The sequence below is a fragment of the Schistocerca serialis genome, chromosome 8 (assembly GCF_023864345.2).
Source record: "Schistocerca serialis cubense isolate TAMUIC-IGC-003099 chromosome 8, iqSchSeri2.2, whole genome shotgun sequence".
Classification (NCBI taxonomy): Eukaryota; Metazoa; Arthropoda; class Insecta; order Orthoptera; family Acrididae; genus Schistocerca; species Schistocerca serialis.
In genome coordinates, this window is record NC_064645.1 from 415,467,336 (window position 1) to 415,479,686 (window position 12,351).

Genomic DNA, 12,351 nt, shown 5'->3' on the forward strand with positions numbered 1-12,351 from the left:
GTGCGAGCCTCTTACTTTGAGATGTTTAATTCACCGCCAATCAGCGGACGATAACGAATGCCCTTTGTTGCTTTGAACTGCCCAGCGAGCAAGTGGTCCCCGCGCTGTTCAATAAATAATTATTGTGAGCCAATTTCATTGCCATGAAATTTAAAATGAGTCTAAAGTGTTGCTACTTTCACTCGAGGCTGCTCTTTGGTGGTGGAATGCTTGCCATCAGAGACTAGCGTCGAGGTCGACTTCTGCGAATTGACCTGGAAAAAATGAAAAGAGTTTACAACGCAACAGGGACGCTTTCGGATTGTATACCAATTTTAACTTCCAACCATAATACAAAATAAACGCAAGCAAAGGAAATGTGTAAGATTACGTTATCTGCTTACGTGAATGAGTTCGTACCGTGTATAAATATCTATCATTCACACATCCTCTGGTCTCCATTTATCTTGTCCTAGGAGCATACTTCACACTGTTTTTCAAATTCTGCATTTTCTTGTGAAATACAAAGTACCGATCTGTAACTATTGGAACACGGTGGACGTACTGGCTACTTGAATTTCTCCACATGTGTGAGAGGCACCCTGGAAAAGTCTATGGTTTATGGATTGCCTCATTGTCATTGACAACAAACGTAGGTATTGCTTCTTTGTTTGAAACCAGGTGGTTGTAAAATTCCTTCTTGCTCTATTTTGGCGCTAAACAGTTCTACAACACCTCTGCGAACCTTATGGAAGTCATTGCTTACTCAACATTTTTGCTACGGTAACGGCTGTATAATGACACTTTCGCGCCTGCGTAGTATTACGTGTATTACGTAGCAGTGGTAGCATTGTTCTACTTAATGCTCTTCGCAAATTAGTGTCTGCTCCATACTGAATGGGATAATGGACATTCCGATACGAGGCTAGCGGCACAGTCGATCACCAATAGCATTTTATACGTTCATCTGTCTTCCGTCGACCAGCTAAAACTAACAACCAAGCACTCTGTGCCATAAGGTACCATTAAGACATTTCACTAAGAAATTCTAGGTCGCGTGGTCATTCTCAAAGCGGAGATGCGACTTCATTTTGCAGTCAGATTCTCTCACGCTCAGTTCAGATATTAATCGATTCGCGAGACATTTTTCCGCAAGTACACAGTACCACGATTAACAAGAAGGTACTGCTAACTCGGGAAGCTCTAAAGCGGTATGGGCTCTAGCCAGACTTCAGTCTACAGCATTCCAACAAGACGTCTCCTCTTCACCCACCCAAAATCGAAAGCTGCACGTTGGTTGGTTTCGTCACATGTGCTGGAGGGTGCTTCGTATCTTTAGCGAATGTTTTCACCTAAATTGAGATTTTCAGTAGCCTTACATAGCTTCGGTGATTGGATCGTTGTCCTCAGACTAAAATGCATTCTTATGATATGCTCATCTGTTTCTAGTACACTAATTCTAGTTGCTCCTATTATAAAATGTCGTTCCTCTGGCAGAGTATACAGGGTGGTCCATTGATCGTGACCGGGCAAAATATCTCACGAAATAAGCGTCAAACGAAAAAACTACAAAGAACGAAACTTGTCTAGCTTGAAGGGGGAAACATGATGGCGCTATGGTTGTCCGCTGTATGGCGCTGCCATAGGTCAAACGGATATCAACTCCGTCTTTTTAAAATAGGATCCCCCATTTTTATTACATATTGGTGTAGTTGTAAAGAAATATGAAAGTTTTAGTTGGACCACATTTTTCGCTCTGTGATAGATGGCGCTGTAATAGTCACAAACATATGGCTCACAATTTTAGACGAACAGAAGGTACCAGGTAGGTTTTTTAAATTAAAATACAGAACGTAGGTACGTTTGAACATTTTATTGCGGTTGTTCCAATGTGATACATGTACCTTTGTGAACTTATCGTTTCTGAGAACGCATGCTGTTACAGCGTGATTACCTGTAAATACTACATTAATTCAATAAATGCTCAAAATGATGTCCGTCAACCTCAATGCATTTGGCAATACGTGTGACGACATTCCTCTCAACAGCGAGTAGTTCGCCTTCCGTAACGTTCGCACATGCATTGACAATGCGCCGACGCATGTTGTCAGGCGTTGTCGGTGGATCACGATAGCAAATATCCTTCAACTTTCCCTACAGAAAGAAATCCGGGGACGTCAAATCCGGTGAACGTCCTGGCCATGGTATGGTGCTTCGACGACCAATCCACCTGTCATGAAATATGCTATTCAATACCGTTTCAACCGCACGCGAGCTGTGTGCCGGACATCCATCATGTTGGAAGTACACCGTCATTCTGTCATGTAGTAAAACATCTTGTAGTAACATCGGTAGAACATTACGTAGGAAATCAGCATACATTGCACCATTTAGATTGCCATCGATAAAATGGGGGCCAATTATCCTTCCTCCCACAATGCCGCACATTACATTAACCCACCAAGGTCGCTGATGTTCCACTTGTCGCAGCCATCGTGGATTTTCCGTTGCCCAATAGTGCATATTATGCTGGTTTACGTTACCGCTGTTGGTGAATGACGCTGCATCGCTAAATACAGCGCGTGCAAAAAATCTGTGTCATCGTCCCGTAATTTCTCTTGTGCCCAGCGGCAGAACTGTACACGACGTTCAAATTCGTCGCCATGCAATTCCTGGTGCATAGAAATATGGTACGGGTGCAATCGATGTTGCTGTAGCATTCTCAACACCGACGTTTTTGTGACTCCGGATTCTCGCGCAATTTGTCTGCTACTGATGTGCGGATTAGCCGTGACAGCAGCTAAAACACCTACTTGGGCATCATCATTTGTTGCAGGTCGTGGTTGACGTTTCACATGTGGCTGAACACTTCCTGTTTCCTTAAATAAAGTAACTATCCGGCGAACGGTCCGAACACGTGGATGATGTCGTCCAGGATACCGAGCAGCATACATAGCAAACGCTCGTTGGGCATTTTGATCACAATAGCCATACATCAACACGATATCGATCTTTTCGGCAATTGGTAAACGGTCCATTTTAACACGGGTAATGTATAATTAAGCAAATACCGTCCACACTGGTGGAATGTTACGTGATACTACGTGCTTATACGTTTGTGACTATTACAGCGCCATCTGTCACAAAGCGAAAAAGTGATCCAACTAAAACATTCATATTTCTTTAGGTACTACACGAATATGTAATAAAAATGGAGGTTCCTATTTTAAAAAACGCAGTTGTTATCCGTTTGACCTATGGCAGTGGCATCTAGTGGGCCAACCATAGCGCCATCTTGTTTCCCCCTTCAAGCTGGACGAGTTTCGTTATTTGTATTTTTTTCGTTTGATGCTTATTTCGTGAGATATTTAGCCAGGTCACTATCAATGGACCATCCTGTATTTGCGTATATCCATTTTCCATGTGCTCAAAAGCTGACTCGCAGCTGGAGGAAGCTGTAGGCAAATACGGCAATAATGTCAATGTTCGTATATGTTGACGTGGTCACCAGCAGTATGAACACTCAGAAGGTTGCTAGCTACATTTGCACTTACTAAAGAAACGTTACCAACGCTTTCAGGATAACAGTAGGGTAGAATTCTGTGGCTTGGAACGCTTTTCAGTCCTTCCAGCCTATAATAGAAGTCTAATATATTTTTGTTCCATGATTCACTTCTTTTGTGCTGCAGACTTGCTCTGAAATTATAATAATTATTTCGGAAAAGTAAGGATTTTTTCAAATGTGGAAACGTGTTCCAAGGTGCAACATGGTCATGTACCTAGAAAGAAACGTTCGATTGAAATTTAAAGGCGCTGCAACCGTATCTCCGTTACATTATAACTCTACTACAAAGCAATAATCAATAAATTAAATTTAATAAAGCAGAACTGTTATTAAGAAGCTGTCCAAGTTACAAACATATTGAAATTGAAGATACTGGAAACTAACAGAAATGTCTGTTTTCAAGGCAGGTAATATTGATACGACAGTAACAAAACTCAATCAATTTGCAGATATCACATGTTCCATAATAAAAGGCCTCTTTCTGTTTCAAGGTTCGAGATGGTGCGCGGCCAACGAAGTAAGGCTTAACTAAACACATGTTTTATCAGCAGTTCTCACCACGAAATTCTGTACGGGAAGAATTAACAACATATTCCAAATTGCTTTAATATAGTACACAAGACCCACGAACCTACTACGGTGTCGTAGCAGGCGGAGAGGTGATACTCCGACGTGGCGCGTCCCAGGTGGCGGATAGGGGGGTCCTCACCGGTTTACCGGCGGACTTGAGCGAAATAAAATAGCTCTCGCGGACCAAACACTAAGCAACCTCTACGGCTAACAACCGTAGTTGTAACTCGGAGCTTGCTCCATACAAGGTTGACTACCTTTGAAAGTCAAACATGGAAGGAAATCTTTCAAGGAATAATCCACCGCTTGGCAATAACCAAGGAAGACTGCACTCGGATACGGTGGGCAGTCACCTGAAAGATAACTTGGATGAGTCGGAGCATCTGAAAATACCCAAAACGGACAGACGACCAAAACTCAAGACAGGACAAATAAACTACATTGCGACACACAATATAAATTCCCTCATACAACCAGGCAAACTCAAAATTCTGACGGATGAAATGGATCGCAAGGGGATTCTCATAACCGGACTTCAAGAAATGAGAAATACTGATCAGGAGCCGATAGAATCACAAGGATATAGGATTTATAAGGGAATACCAGGGAAAAGAGTCATGAAACAGTGTCCACAATTTGGAACAGGATTCGTGGTGAGTCTGAAAATAACAGAGTCCATAATAGAATTTAAAGCACAATCTCCCAGGCTCTCAACATTAACTCTAAAAGCTGCAAATAAAATGTACACAATAATAAATGCCCATGCCCCGACAAATAATAAAAATAATCAAAAAGAACACAGAGAACAGGTAGAAAAATTTTGGGAGCTCTTAGATCAAACGACGAATAACATTAATAAAAATCACATCAAAATTTTAATTGGAGACTTCAATGCCCAGTTAGGAAGGGAAAAGAGATATAGAGACATAATAGGGAAATGGACAGCACAAAGAAGAACAAACAAAAATGGCATAAGACTAGTGGAATTTTGCAGAAACCATGACATGATCTCAAAGTCGACGTATTTTAAGAGAAGACCAAGTAAACTAAAAACTTGGAAACATCCAGACTGGAAAAAAGGAGAATGGCAACTGGACCACGTCTGCATGGATAAGAATTACCACAAGGAAATTTACAATGTGAAAGTACTGAGAGGGACAGATACCGGATCAGATCATTACATGATAAAAATTAAAATTAAATTAACCCCATTAGCAAAGAAAAAATCCCACCAGAAGAAGAAGAGAACCTATGACCCTCATAAACTGATACGAAATGAGGATTATGAAGCACAAACCAGGGATATAAAAATAACAGATGATCTGGAAGAAATAATTCCCAAATTGAAACAAATAGCTGAACAAGTTGCCCCTATAAATCCAAGGAAAAAACACCAGTGGTGGAATGATGAATGTGATGAAGCAGTGTTGGATCGACACCAAGCTTGGTTAAGGCATCAAAATGAAAAAACAGAAAAATCATATTTGGAACTCACAAAACAAAGGAAGACAACACAAAATATAATAAGGAGAGTTAAACGTCAGTACCAAAAAGATATACTTCTAATGATAGAAACAAATAGTGAAAAAACAAACTCAAGAGACTATTACAAAATATTTGGCAGACAATTACAAAGATATGATCCTCCAACATTAATGTTAAAAGATAAAGATAATAACCTAGCCCATAGCAATAGTAAAAATACAGAAATTCTAGCAGAAACATTCAACAAGTTACTAAATTGTGAAGATCCCCCAGAACTTCTTCAGATAAACACAGAAACCCCAATTAAAACACCAGCAGAAAATATAAATCCACCTACAATTAATGAGGTCTACAGAGCTTTGAAAGAACTCAAAAACTACAAAGCAAGTGGAGAAGATCAAACGTTTGCTGAACTTTGGAAATATGCAGCAGAACCAGTAAAGATAGCATTACACCAATGCATAGTAAAAATCTGGAATGAAGAGAAATTACCAGAAAATTGGACTACTGCTATAATACATCCATTACATAAGAAAGGAGAAAAATCAAATCCATACAACTATAGAGGAATTTCCCTTTTGGACTGCACGTATAAGATCATGTCAAGAATACTATACAACCGCTGTAAAGATCAACTAGAACTGGAACTGGGAGAATATCAAGGAGGGTTTAGATCCTGGAGAAGCTGCCCAGAACAGATAATCACCTTGAAGTTAGTTATGGATGTCTACAAAAGAAGGCAAAAACAACTAGTCATAACCTTTGTAGATTTCAAAAAGGCGTATGATTGCATCCATAGATCTTCAATGATGAAAATATTAAGGAATTTTGGACTTCATCCTAAATTAATAAAAATGATACAGTTAACCTTAACAAACACCAAATCCAAAGTAAAATTTAGAGGAGAAATATCTGAACCATTTACGATTAAAACAGGGTTGAGACAAGGAGATTGTTTATCACCATTGCTATTCAATTGTGCTCTTGAATATGTAATGAGAGAATGGTACAAGGAAAATCCTATGAATATTAAAATTGGAACTAAGAAAGATAAAATAAACCTAAATTGCTTGGGATTTGCTGATGACCTAGCATTACTAGCTAATAATATTCAGGAAGCCACGAAACAAATAACAAGCTTACAAAATATAGCACAAAAATTAGGACTCCAGATATCATTTGAAAAGACTGAAATAATGGTAACGGATCCACTTGTAATAGATCACATCACAGTGAACAATAGGGAAATTAAAATAGTGAAACAATTTAAATACCTGGGTGAAATTATAACACATAAATTGGACGAGAAACCTGCATGGCGAGCAAGAACTAATAAAATGATAAAAGCTCAAAAACTAACATGGTCTACGTACAATAAAAAATGTCTATCAATTAAAACAAAATTAAAACATTACAAGACGGTGGTTCAACCAGAGGTTGCATACGGAAGTGAAACTCTTTTTAAAGTCACCCAGAAAAACAGAATTGACAAAATTTTAAAAGTAGAGAGAAGAATTGCTAGAACATGCATAAATAAGAAATATCAAAAAGCTGGGCAATGGCGGATAGTTCCAAATGAAGTGGTATACAGAGAACTGGAGCCCATCACCGATACTATACGAAAGAAAAGGATCTCTTTTTGTGGTCACATTCTGAGGACACCAGAAACCAGATTATCAAGGAAAATTATTGAGAAACTCTGGAATTTGAAACAACAAGGAGGATGGCTTAAGGAAATAAGAGAGGATATGGAAGAACTGGAAATAACTCTGGATGATTTGCAGAACAAAACGCCAAATTTAAAGAAGTTGAGGGACACAGAAATAAGATTTAAACCAAAAATTGACAAACGACATACAATGAAAAGGGTATTTACAGATGAGGAACGACGAAAAGCATCGGAAAGAATGAAGAGATACTGGGCCACTCGGAAGGGGAAAATACCAAAGAAGAGGACCAGAAATGATTGACTGAAGTGGTCCAATGAGGCCGTAAAAGCAGAAGAAGAAGAAGAAGTACACAAGACTCGAAATATAAGAGACATTCAAAAAGTATCCGATTAAGGGCGGTGCCGCAGGTGTGGCTATACAGGGTGATCGGACACAGTCTGAAAAGTTTGTAAGTGTGTTGCAGTATCGTTGTGCTGAGATATGATAGTTAAGAAAAAAATCGACACATTACCCCGTTTCCGAGCTAATCAGCATTTAAGTTAGTCAATGAGACCGCTGGGCGTGCAAATCCAAACGATCCGCCAGAGACGGTGTCGCCAAACGCGATTCTCTTTCGGTTTCCTAAAACCAACAAGGAACAATATTGAAACTGGACATGAGATGGCAGTACGGATCGAATCCAATTCAAAGGTTGAGCAGTCCCGTGCGCTGTCACCTAAACTGTCAGAACAATTGACGCTGACTGTGCCTGACGGGCTCCTGAATTTGCGCGCACAACGGCCCGATTGGCTAAATTCAACACTAATTAACTCGGCATCAGCGCAGTATATCGAATTTTTATTAAGGATTATTTCTCAACAAAATCTACCCTCCCCAACGCCCTTACAAGCTTTTCAGACTGTTTCCGACCACTTTTTACAAGCATTGACATGTAGGAAAGGAATTAGTGTGGCATTCGTGTCTTTCCAGCTTGTGTGCGGTAAATGCGGAACCTCAAACTATGGCGACGTCATTACCAAATGTGCCCAAACAGGACCACCGTGCTGTTATTCGTCTCTTGGCGCTCTGGTAGACGTCCACCGGCGAATGAAGAATGCGTATGGGGCAGCACGTCCGTCGAAAACCAACGCTGTGGAATGGTGCGACAACGGGCACCGCTGCTTCATGACAACGCACGCCGCCATAACGGAGATGTCGTAACGCAGGAATTACACCAACTCAAATGAGACATACTCGAGCATCCATCCTGTAGACCTGATCTCTCCTCGTGCGATTATCACGCTCTCGATCCCTTAAAGAGGCCTTGAACGATCGACGATTCCAGTCGCGCAAGTGTGTACTGCAGGCAGTTGCGGACCTCTTCAAGCAGCAGGATCCTGTTTTCTCCAAACGGGTATCTTCAATCTGGTGCGTCTGTGGGATGATTGCCTCAGTCCCACCTAGACCTAATGGCCTTCGAATGGCAACTTTTTGATAGCCCCTTACACTTACAAATCCTGTGCTAAACATAACCTCAAACCTAACAACGACAAGAACTGCACAAAATGGCGGTCTCTAGCATACATTCCCTCAAGTGAATCTCAAATCTGTCACTAGAATGAAGTTTGTACTTTTTTCTTTTTGGGATATCAGTCTTCTGACTGGTTTAACGCTACCCGCCACGAATTCCTCTCCTGTGCCAACCTCTTCATATCAGAGTATCACTTGCAACCTTCGTCCTCAATTATGTGTTGGATGTTTTCCCGTCTTTGTCTTCCTCTATAGTTCTTGCACTCTATAGTTCCCTATAGTACCATGGAAGTCATTCCCTCATGTCTTACAGATATCGTATCATCATGTCCCTTCTCCTTATCAGTGTCTTCCAGATATTCCTTTCCTCTCCGATTCTGCATAGAACCTCCTCATTCCTTACCTTATCATCACGACAACTCAAATGCTTCGATTCTCTTCTGCTCCGGTTTTCCCGCAGTCCATGTTTCACTACCATGCAATGCTGTACTCCAGACGTACGTTCTCAGAAATTCCTCCTCAAATTAAGGCCGATGTTTGATACTAGTACACTTTTCTTGCCCCGAAATGCACTTTTTGCCATTGCTCGTCTGGCTTTGATGTTCTCCTTGATCCGTCCCTAGTTGGTTATTTTACTGCTTAGGTAGGTCCCGTGGTCTAGGGGTAGCGTCTTTGATTCATAATCAAAACGTCTTCGGTCCCGGGTTCGATCACCGCCACTGCCTAAATGTTGATAAATAATCAGCATTGGCGGCCGAAGACTTCCGGCATAAGAAGTCAGCCTCATTCTGCCAACGGCCTTGTCAAAGAGGGTGGAGGAACGGATGGAGGTTCAGGGCACTCTCTTGTCCTAGGGGTGGGAAATTGCCCCTAAAGGCGGAAGAATCAGCAATGATGAACGACATGAGGATGCAGAAGGCAATGGAAACCACTGCATTAAAGACACGTAACGTGTATCCACAGGACATGTGGGCTGTAATTGAAGAAGTATCATGATGATCTCTCCATTGGCAAAAGATTCCGGAATAGTCCCCCATTCGGATCTCCGGGAGGCGACTGTCAAGGGGGAGGTTACCATGAGAAAAAGATTGAATAATCAACGAAAGGATAACGTTCTACGAGTCGGGGAGTGGAACGTCAGAAGCTTGAAGATGGTAGGGAAACTAGAAAATCTGAAAAGGGAAATGAAAAGGCTCACTCTAGATATAGTAGGGGTCAGTGAAGTGGAAGCAAGACAAGGATTTCTGGTCAGATGAGTACCGGGTAATATCAACAGCAGCAGAAAATGGTATAACAGATGTAGGATTCGTTATGAATAGGAAGGTAGGGCAGAGGGTGTGTTACTGTGAACAATTCAGTGACTGGGTTGTTCTAATCAGAATCGACAGCAGACCAACACCGACAACGATAGTTCAGGTATACATGCCGACGTCGCAAGCTGAAGATGAACAGACAGAAAAAGTGTATGAGGATATTGAAAGGGTAATGGAGTATGTAAAGGGGGACGAAAATCTAACAGTCATGAGCGACTGGAATGCAGTTGTAGGGGAAGGAGTAGAAGAAAAGGTTACAGGAGAATATGGGCTTGGGACAAGGAATGAAAGAGTAGAAAGACTAATTGAGCTCTGTAACAAGTTTCAGCTAGTAATAGCGAATACCCTGTTCAAGAATCACAAGAGGAGGACGTATACTTGGAAAAGGCCGGGAGATACGGGAAGATTTCAATCAGATTACATCATGGTCAGACAGAGATTCCGAAATCAGACACTGGATTGTAAGGCGTAGCCAGGAGCAGATATAGACTTAGATCACAATGTAGTATTGATGAAGAGTAGGCTGAAGTTCAAGACATTAGTCAGGAAGAATCAATACGCAAAGAAGTGGGATACGGAAGTATTAAGGAATGACGAGATACTTTTGAAGTTCTCTAACGCTATAGATACAGCAACAAGGAATAGCACAGTAGGCAGTACAGTTAAAGAGGAATGGACATCTCTAAGAAGGGCCATCACAGAAGTTGGGAAGGAAAACATAGGTACAAAGAAGGTAGCTGCGAAGAAATCATGGGTAACAGAAGAAATACTTCAGTTGATTGATGAGAGGAGGAAGTACAAACATGTTCCGGGAAAATCAGGAATACAGAAATACAAGTCGCTGAGGAATGAAATAAATAGGAAGTGCATGGAAGCTAAGACGAAATGGCTGCAGGAAAAATATGAAGACATCGAAAAAGATATGATTGTCGGAAGGACAGACTCAGCATACAGGAAAGTCATAACAACCTTTGGTGACATTTATAGCAACGGTGGTAACATTAAGAGTGCAACGGGAATTCCACTGTTAAATGCAGAGGAGAGAGCAGATAGGTGGAAAGAATACATTGAAAGCCTCTATGAGGGTGAAGATTTGTCTGATGTGATAGAAGGAGAAACAGGAGTCGATTTAGAAGAGATAGGGGATCCAGTATTAGAATCGGAATTTAAAAGAGCTTTGGAGGACTTACGGTCAAATAAGGCAGAAGGGATAGATAACATTCCATCAGAATTTCTAAAATCATTGGGGGAAGTGGCATTGGTGTGTAGAATATATGAGTCTGGCGACATACCATCTGACTTTCGGAAAACCATCATCCACACAATTCCGAAGACGGCAAGAGCTGACAAGTGCGAGAATTATCGCACAATCAGCTTAACAGCTCATGCATTGAAGCTGCTTACAAGAATAATATACAGAAGAATGGAAAAGAAAATTGAGAATGCGCTAGGTGACGATCAGTTTGGCTTTAGGAAAACTAAAGGGTCGAGAGAGGCAATTCTGACGTTACGGCTAATAATGGAAGCAAGGCTAAAGAAAAATCAAGACACGTTCATAGGATTTGTCGACCTGGAAAAAGCGTTCTACAATATAAAATGGTGCAAGCTGTTCGAGATTCTGAAAAAAGTAGGGGTAAGCTATAAGGAGAGACGGGTCATATACAATATGTACAACAACCAAGAGGGAATAATAAGAGTGGACGATCAAGAACGAAGTGCTCGTATTAAGAAGGGTGTAAGACAAGGCTGTAGCCTTTCGCCCCTACTCTTCAATCTGTACATCGAGGAAGCAATGATGGAAATAAAAGAAAGGTTCAGGAGTGGAATTAAAATACAATGTGAAAGGATATCAACGACAAGATTCGCTGATGACATTGCTATCCTGAGTGAAAGTGAACAAGAATTAAATGATCTGCGGAATGGAATGAACAGTCTAATGAGTGCACAGTATGGTTTGAGAGTAAATCGGAGAAAGACGAAGGTAATGAGAAGTTGCAGAAATGAGAACAGCGAAAACTTAACATCAGGATTGATGGCCACGAAGTCAATGAAGTTAAGGAATTCTGCTACCTAGGCAGTAAAATAACCAATGACGGACGGAGAAAGGAGGACATCAAAAGAAGACTCGCTATGGGAAAAAAGGCATTTCTGGCCAAGAGAAGTCTACTAATATCAAATACCGGCCTTAATTTGAGGAAGAAATTTCTGAGGATGTACGTCTGGAGTACAGCATTGTATGGTAGTGAAACATGGACTGTGG